The sequence below is a fragment of the Rattus norvegicus genome, chromosome 8, assembly GCF_021556685.1.
Source record: "Rattus norvegicus strain SHRSP/BbbUtx chromosome 8, alternate assembly SHRSP_T2T, whole genome shotgun sequence".
Taxonomy (NCBI): domain Eukaryota; kingdom Metazoa; phylum Chordata; class Mammalia; order Rodentia; family Muridae; genus Rattus; species Rattus norvegicus.
Genome location: NC_141541.1, coordinates 79,983,169 through 79,991,293, shown reverse-complemented (window position 1 = coordinate 79,991,293; position 8,125 = coordinate 79,983,169). Strand labels below are relative to the sequence as shown.

Genomic DNA, 8,125 nt, shown 5'->3' with positions numbered 1-8,125 from the left:
TGTTGATTCTTGTTGAAAAAAGGGCTTAGAAAGCAGCCTCTGGCCTTATCCAGTACTGACTTTTTGACAGTGCTTATTTGACTTTAATAATTCTAAAAGGCAATAATGACTACCCCCACCTTACAGATTAAGCAAACGAGGCTTAAGGAGGAAAAGTGATTATTCTTACAATGAGTAGTTGCAAAATTTGAACTCATAGTCTGATGCAGGGACCTCTTGCTTTTTCTTTAATATAACAGAATCATAAGGCACTTTTGTCCTTAAGGAGGTAAAACTATGGCGTTCTGGGAGATGCACTTTGCGGGAGTGGTGCTGGGAGGGGAGAGGCTTTTCAGCCAATGCTATCACAGTCATGGTGGGAGGCTCAGCTGCAGATACCACAGGCTGCTCCCTATGTCCTCTTTACCCTTAGTTCTCTCTATGGAGTGGAGGATGGCAGTGGCTCTGCACCGTGTAAGGAGGGCCATCTGGATGAAGCTCCTCGTCAGGACGGCCAACGCACTTTGGCAGCTCACCATGCACCCCAGTGAACTCTCCTCAGGACTCCCTGTGGCTAGACTGAGCCACCAGTCAGCTTGTAGCTGTCTAATCTCAGACTCCCCACTTCCAGGTGACGGGCTGTCAACTAGGAAGTTGCTTACATGCTGGCTCCCTCCCATCTCAGCTGAACTCCATCTCCTCCAAACCCAGGCAGCTGAGGCAGATTGTTTCCTGCCTCACTGAGTGGCACTGATCCATTCCAGTGGCCCTCAGCACACACACAGTATCTTCCTGCTCTGTCAGTTGCACAGGGAAGCTGAACAGCCACCGAGACAGAGGCTGGTGACATGATCCCAGCTGGATAGGAGCTCACACGACCAGGCACCCATGTTTACTGATTTAGCAACAGCACATGGCCTCCCTCTTCCCTCCCACCCCAGCCCCAAGGTTGCAGATAAACAGGGTTTGTGAGATTGACACCTTGTGACTGGTGACTGACTCTCAAAACCACACAGATGTCTGCACTGATGCAGAATTAGTCTCTGACATCAAAGGAGTGTACTCACAGGAAGGAGGACTGTGGAGGCATGGGAAAGAACCAGGGTGTGAGAAGGCTAGGGCAATCCCAGAACAATTGGTGGGGTGGCCTTTTCTGGCTTCTCTATCCCTCCTCTCTTCCAGGCTTTTCTGTTCCTATACTTTGGGGCCTTTTATGGAGGTCCAATTCAACTGTTTTTTGTTTGTTTATTTGTTTTTTTCACTTTTCAAGACAGGGTCTCACTGTGTAGTCCTACTGGCCTGGAACTCATTATACAGACCAGGCTAGCCTTGAACTCATGGAGCTGCTGCCTCTGCCTTGGCCTCTGGGGTTATGGCTGTGTCCAGATTTCCTTTTGTTCTATAAAGCCCTAAGCCAGGCAACGGTTGTCTATGAAGAAGAGGAGATGAAAAGACCTGCTGTAGAACATGGGAGGAAGAATGGCCAGGTCGGAGGGGAGGTAGGAGAAGACATTGATTTCTTCCAAGCCAGTAGAGTAACGAAGCCCATACCATTGCTGCCCGAAGGTGGTAACATCCTGAAGGACTGATTTGGACATGCCTGTAGCCACAGGGATAGGACAAAAGACCGTGTACTTTTTCAGGAATGACTTCTGGGTGTGATGCTGGGCCAGGTACTACTGTGGGCCTCCGCTAGTCTGGGCCCACTTCCTCTGACAGGGCCTTTCTGAGATGTTAGCCAAATGTACAAGACTTGGGCCTCCATTGAAAGACCTGGGAAGTCTTTGCAGAGCTAAGCAGAGAGTGGCATTAGTGAAAAGGATAGTGAGAGCCGTGCTGTGAGCACGCCACTGCTAGCTAAGGGCAGAGGTGAGCTTTCAAGAGGCCACTTGAAGGACCAAGAGGAGAGGCCAAGGTAGCTTAAGACCTGCTTGGGAAAACTGCTTGGATTCCAGGCACACTCTGGAAGCAGAGCAGATGTGAAATATCAAGTGTGAGATTGAGTGAAGGGAGCAAGAATGACACCGCCCCCAACCCCCAAGGATCATGGTTCAAGCTACTGGAGATCAGGAGTCCTAGTCAGTCAAAAATAATAACACCTCCAACATTCGTGTTAGAACACCCACTAACATATACGGATTAGTGAGGATCAAAATAGCATCCCTCCCTCTGGTGGGCACAGCCTCGCATTAGGGTGCAGTATGTTAGGGTGTATTCCCTCGGCAGCACAAAACTTCTGTGCCGTGAACAACCCTCATGACACCTGCAGAGGCCATGGAGGGGAGTGACAACTGGTACTTCAGAAAGCCCTGCAAGTAGAAGTAGGACTTACCTGATACACATTTAAGGCTGAGGAAATCAAACTCAGAGGAAGCATGTATTCATCGCTCATGCTCTGTAATGAATTTTATCCCCACCCCACACCTATGATACAAGCCTGCCTATGTATGTTCATAAAATATAAAAAAGTAGGGGAATAATATTAAGGAATATTGTTGGTCTTGTTATGACAGAAAAATGAATGCCTCTTTGTTTCTCACAGGCTGAGAGCAGATGAATTCTGCAGGGAAAGCTCTTCGGTTCAGCAAACCGGACAGGGAACGCAAGCCTCTATATTCTTTCCCAAATGCCGTCCAATGGCATTGGCATTTTGAGACAGGGTTTCTCTGTGTAGCCCTGGCTATCCAGAAACTCACTGTATAAACCAGGTGGGCCTTGAACTCAGATCCGCCTGCCTCTGCCCCATGAGCACTGGGATTACAGGCTGCCGCCACCCATAACACTCAACATTTTTGCTTCAAAGAAGTCACTCCAAGTCTAAAGAGGCTTTCTGTTCTCCTCCACACTCAGTGTTACCCAAGGCATGAGCTGGGGCTATTCTGTGTCCTCAAATGGACTTCCCAGCAGACGAGGGCTGTGGCGGTCTACTCACATGGCCTCTGTTTGATGGTATCAGTCTTATAGCCGCCCCCAGAGGGACAGCTGTCATTTTACAGGTGAGAAGATTAAGACTTGGGAGAGTAGTGGTGACTTGATCCAGACTCCAGTTAATAGCGGTGGGGCAGGAACAGAAACTTGCATCAACTGGGCATGTGGTGCATCCCTATAATCCCAACACTTGGGAGGTAGTGTTAGGAGGGCCAGAGATTCAAAGCCACCCTTGGCTGCATAAGATCTTATCTCAAAAACAGTGAGCAACAGTGTAAACAAAACCTACAGGAGCTTGGCTCTGGGGTGTGAGTCCCCATTAAGCCCCCTATCTAATGGGGCTCAGAGGCTCTAGAGATGCTCAGTAAAGTGCTTGTCAAAGCAGACGAGCCAAAGCCCAACAGCAAGCAGGTATGGTGAGGTGCACGTGTAATCCCACTGCTGGTCAGGCCTCTGAGACAGGGGGATCCCTGACCAACCAAGACGAGCTGAATTGGTGAATTCCAGGTTTAGTGAGAGACATTGTCCCAAACACTAAAGTATGACCTAAGGTTGACCACTGGCCTCACCACATGTGCAAATGCACACGTCACCCCCCCCCCAAACACACAAGTGAATAAATGAATAAATGAGGGCCAGGGACATGGCTCAGCCTTTAAAGGCACTTGGGCACCAAGACGGATAAGCTGAGTTTGATCCTTGGGATCCATGTGGTGGAAGGAGAAAACTGAGTTCTATGGTTGACTTCTGACCTGTACACCAAATAAATAAAGGCTTAAAAAACCGTGAGTGAGGCTTAGATGTGCCACGGTTTCAATAGCAACCTATCATCCTCTGCTGCTTGAGTGGTGCCCGCAGCTTCCTTAGGAGCTCACATCAGCGGGCTGGCCCTTGCTCCACGGTAACCACGTGCGACCGGAAGGCGGTGATCGAGAATGAGGAATGTGGGAAGAAATGCAACAGAACTCGGTGGAGCGCGCTACTCAGACATAGAAGTACAGCCTAGAAAAGGGTTTTGTGGCCCATGTCAAGGAGGAGTTTGACAAGAAGTAAAACTCCACCTGGCACTGCACTGTGGCCCGGAACTTCGGTCGCTACGCGACACATGAGACCAAACACTCCATCCACTTCTACCTGGGTCAGGTGGCCACTCTTCCGTTCAAATCTGGTTAAAAGCATGGACTGTGCCAAACACCCAGTGATCCACCCAGAAACAAGGACTGCATCCTAAATTTCAAACACCAGAGACTGCCTTCAGCCTTGCTAAGGGAACACCCCGTTTTAATATGTTGTGTTTTGTATAAGGAATCGTTCTTTGTGCAAGTTTGTGGCTATAAAATTAGTAAAACAGCTTACATTTGGATTTATTTTCTAGTCCATACTTTTGTATCCCATTTTTTCCCCTACCTTAGGTCATTCCTTTAAAAATAAATCTGTCGGAGATGGAAAAGAAAAAAACCAGGATGAATACGTACACAAAGAGCTTATGTTGCTCTAACCTGAGACCTGGGGCCATGGGTGTCTAGAATTTGAAGGAGTGACTGACCGTATCTGCTCTGTTTCATTGTTCATCGAGGCTGAGCCCTTGCTAGCCTTCGATGCAATGTCTTCACAGTCTAGGCTGTGGCCATACTGTAAAGGATGGAGAATACAAAACAAACAAACAAAATCAAAACAACCAACCCAGTGAGAGCTTTTGGGGCATCGATTTCTGTACGCTGACACTGAGTCACAATGTCTGTAGACTCGTGTGCAGAAATATTCTATTACTAACAAGACCACGGGTAGCTTTGCTGTGCAGTTGACTTGGGGGCTATTGGCAAAGTCCTAGTCCCATCTTGGAGGAAGCACTACCTCCACATCCAAGCTAACTCTGCCCACCGCCCAACCGCCCCACCTTCTCGTCCTCTCTTCTCTCCTCTCTGCCTGACTGTGGAGGGCATCTAACATTTTTCTTCTTCCCCAGTTTCTTTACTCACACATCCCGTTGCTGTTATGTGGCCCATATTCTTCTGAAATCACCCTGGGGTTCCATGTAACTTTGAAACATAGTGTTCCCGCCTGAAAGGCCATGTTCCAGGCGTGGCTACGTCACCACCACCCATCAGGGATTTTTGCTTTCTTAGGTGATCAAAATTTCTGGACCACAGAGGGATGGGCTTCTCTGAAGCAGCTGGGCAAACTGAGCTTCCCAGGTACCTTTGTTTGGGTTTGTTCTGGGACAGACCTCTATCTACCTTGCTGTACAGTGGAGGGTGACCTTAAACCCGTGGCCACCTGCCTCTGCCTCCAAAGTGCTGAGCTTCCGGTTGTTTTTCATCCAGCCCAGCTCACAATTGTCTTGCTAACCCACAATGCTGTGCAGCTGGATCCCCTAGGTCCCGCCTGTGCTGTTGTTGGCTGTGGACCTAGGCTTAGGACCACAGTCTTCACCTCATTGGATTCTGTATCTTGCTTTTTTGATCTGGACTAAATGTTCTCTCCCTCAACTCTTTCAGACTGTCCACTAGGTTTGTAGATAGGACTAACATACAGATGTAGCAGACACAATCCCATTCAAACCTCATTATTCATTTTTAACTGATTCTTGGTGTTTCTTTCCCAGCTTTTGTGTCCTTTGATGGTAACTCTCTGTACTTGCGACCACAGATGATTCTTCTCTGAGTTCGTGCATCTCCTTCATATGCACCCCAGCCTTTAGGAGCCCAAGTCAATGGTGGCCTAGTGTAGAGATTCCCAGTGTTGAGGAAGAACTAGCTCTGGGGTGCCATTTATTGCAGAGCTGCCCATGGGGTCAGGCTGAATCCAGACTGTTACCCAAGATTGCACCTTCAACTTGCATCTTCCCCGGTCTGCAGCTGCCACCTCTTCCTGGCTTCGGCTTCTTAGTGAGCACTTCTGTTCCTGAAGAATTAGGCCCTAAATAACAGCTGTAGTACACCCAAGACACAGCAGAAGTCCTTCAGGAAAGTATTTGTAGAAACACTAAAATGAGAAAAAAAAATCCTGAGCTGGGGAGATGGCTCAGTCTTGTAAAGTTTCTGGCATCGCCATGAAGACCCTAGTTTGTCCCAGAACTCACATAAAAGTCCTGGAGTAGCAGTGTGTACCTGTAGTCCCAGTGTTGTGGAGGTGGAGAGAGGAGGATCTCTGGAATGGTCACAGCCCAGCCAACTCAGCAAGCTCCAGGAAGGCCGTGTTTCACAAGGCAAGGTGGAGAGAAACAGGAAGACAATGTGGCGAGCAAACTTCCCTCTCAGTAGGTGAGCTATGTCCGCTTTGGTAGAGGTGGGGTTACGGACATGATCACATTTTAGTTCAAATAGGGCCAGTCACCAGCTGAGTGGCTTTCAAGGCAAATCTCCCCAACAATTTTGTGCCACAAGACTCAGGAAAGCCCTAACCCCATCAGCCCTTCTCACCTGTCTGCCTCCTGTTTCCATTCATCTGTGGCACTGGGTGGGGTCCGTCTCCTCTTAGAGACAGTCACCAGAATGTCTTTCTGAAAAATAGACACAGGAACTTTCTACCTCTGCATCTAAAGGGTTTATACTGTAAGTGGTAGCTACTGAAAAAAAGTCAGACAGGCGCCTTCTTCTAGAAGCTACAGTTTTCTTCGTTATTTTGTGACATGGTCTCATGTAGCCCAGGTCAACTTCTAACTCACCATGCAGCGAGGATGGTCATGAGCTTTCGATGCTCCCACCTCTACCTTCCGAGTGCTGAGGGCACAGGCGTGTGTCCCCACACCTGGCGTATTCCCTGCTGTGAATCAAATCTGGGGCTTCCTATATGCTAGGCAAATATTGACCAACGAGCTATGGCCCGGCCTTCTTTTATTTCATTTTCTCAACTGACTTCCTCCCTCCCCACTCCCCCATGATGTATGTAATTATTGGTTGCCGGTCACTACGGTGACCTATGATTTACAAAATCCCAGCTTTTGGCTTTAAACTCTGTGGACTCTGAGTTTTGACTGCACCATAGGCTATGCCTCCTCAGCCTTTGTCTTCCACCGTGAGCCTCTTTATTGCTGACGTCTTTCTTTTTTTTTTTTTTTTTTTGGTTCTTTTTTTTCCGGAGCTGGGGACCGAACCCAGGGCCTTGTGCTTCCTAGGTAAGCGCTCTACCACTGAGCTAAATCCCCAACCCCTGCTGATGTCTTTCTTAATGAAAATGAAATCCTATCACTGCCCTGCTCAGAAAGCTCAAGACTCCCCCAGGTGAGACAACCCTCAACCGGACTGAGGCCATTTATATTCTAATTCCTCTTTGGACAGTCCCTCCTACCACATGCCATGCCCGTGCATGGTCTCAGGGACTTGACCTGAGTAGGGGCAGTAAGAGAGGAAAGAAATGGCACACACACTCACAGACAGCTGGGCTCGGATGGTGTGGACCCTCTGTTGGAGAAGCCGCGCATGCTGGAAAGGCCACGCATTTATTATATAGAGTTGAATGGAGAGGCAGGGCTATTTCGTGCAGATAAACAGGGAGGCGGGGTTTATGGTACACAGCTGGATCAAAGAATCAGGTTTATCGAATCTTGGTAGGGCTCTGAGAGGGAACAGTCTTCAGGCTGTAAATGCCCAGAGAGGAGAAAGCTGTGGCAGACACTCTTTGGACATAGTTAATCCTCTCACTGTCCCTCGAGGAGGGCTTTGGCATCCCTCCAAGTCTGAGGCTCTGGGGTCTTGACATGACTGTACCTATGTTAGAAACACACATTCACTCAGGACTCGACTCTCTCAGGAGCTTTCTCTGCTCCTATATCCATGCATCCCAGCCCCACCGAGCCTGACTCTCCCTCCAGCCCATCTCCTATCTAAGGAACTCTTTTCTCTTCCTCCTCATTCTTTAGGGCCAGCTCATGGGCCGTCTTTCCAGGCCATCTCTTCCCTACCTCCGGGGACCTATGCATGCCTCAAATCTGGCTTCTATCCCAGAGTACAAGGCAAGTTGCCAATGTCTCAGACTCCGGAGTCATCTTGCCTCAGTTGAAGCTTACTCCAACCACTTCCTAGTATTGGTGCCACGGGCAAGGCACTCCACCTACCTGTCGTTCCACTTCCTCATCTGCAGATCAGGGGACACATTAGCACCTTCCTTATTGTCATACATCCAAAAGTTTCCAACGCACCAACACTTTTCTCTTCAGGCTCGTGTGAGTCCTAGTCATCATTTATTACCCAAGTTGTTCTCGCCCCAATTTTTTAAC

At 48.7% G+C, this 8,125-nt stretch overlaps 1 long non-coding RNA gene and 1 pseudogene across 3 annotated transcripts; one reads left to right on the top strand and one right to left on the bottom strand.

The window, feature by feature from the left end:
* Positions 1-276: 276 nt before the first annotated feature.
* Positions 277-4,161, top strand: Dynll1-ps1 (dynein light chain LC8-type 1, pseudogene 1; annotated as a pseudogene).
* A 1,488-nt stretch (positions 4,162-5,649) lies between these two features.
* Positions 5,650-7,486, bottom strand: LOC148004237 (uncharacterized). Of its 3 annotated transcripts, none has more exons than XR_015627829.1 (4): positions 7,281-7,486; positions 6,330-6,409; positions 6,018-6,184; positions 5,650-5,892 (listed from the first exon to the last, which is right to left on the bottom strand). It is a non-coding gene; the product is annotated as an uncharacterized LOC148004237 (long non-coding RNA). The 3 variants fall into 3 exon arrangements; XR_015627831.1 differs by having other exon boundaries at positions 7,275-7,357; XR_015627830.1 differs by lacking the exon at positions 7,281-7,486 and adding an exon at positions 6,575-6,918.
* Positions 7,487-8,125: the final 639 nt, after the last annotated feature.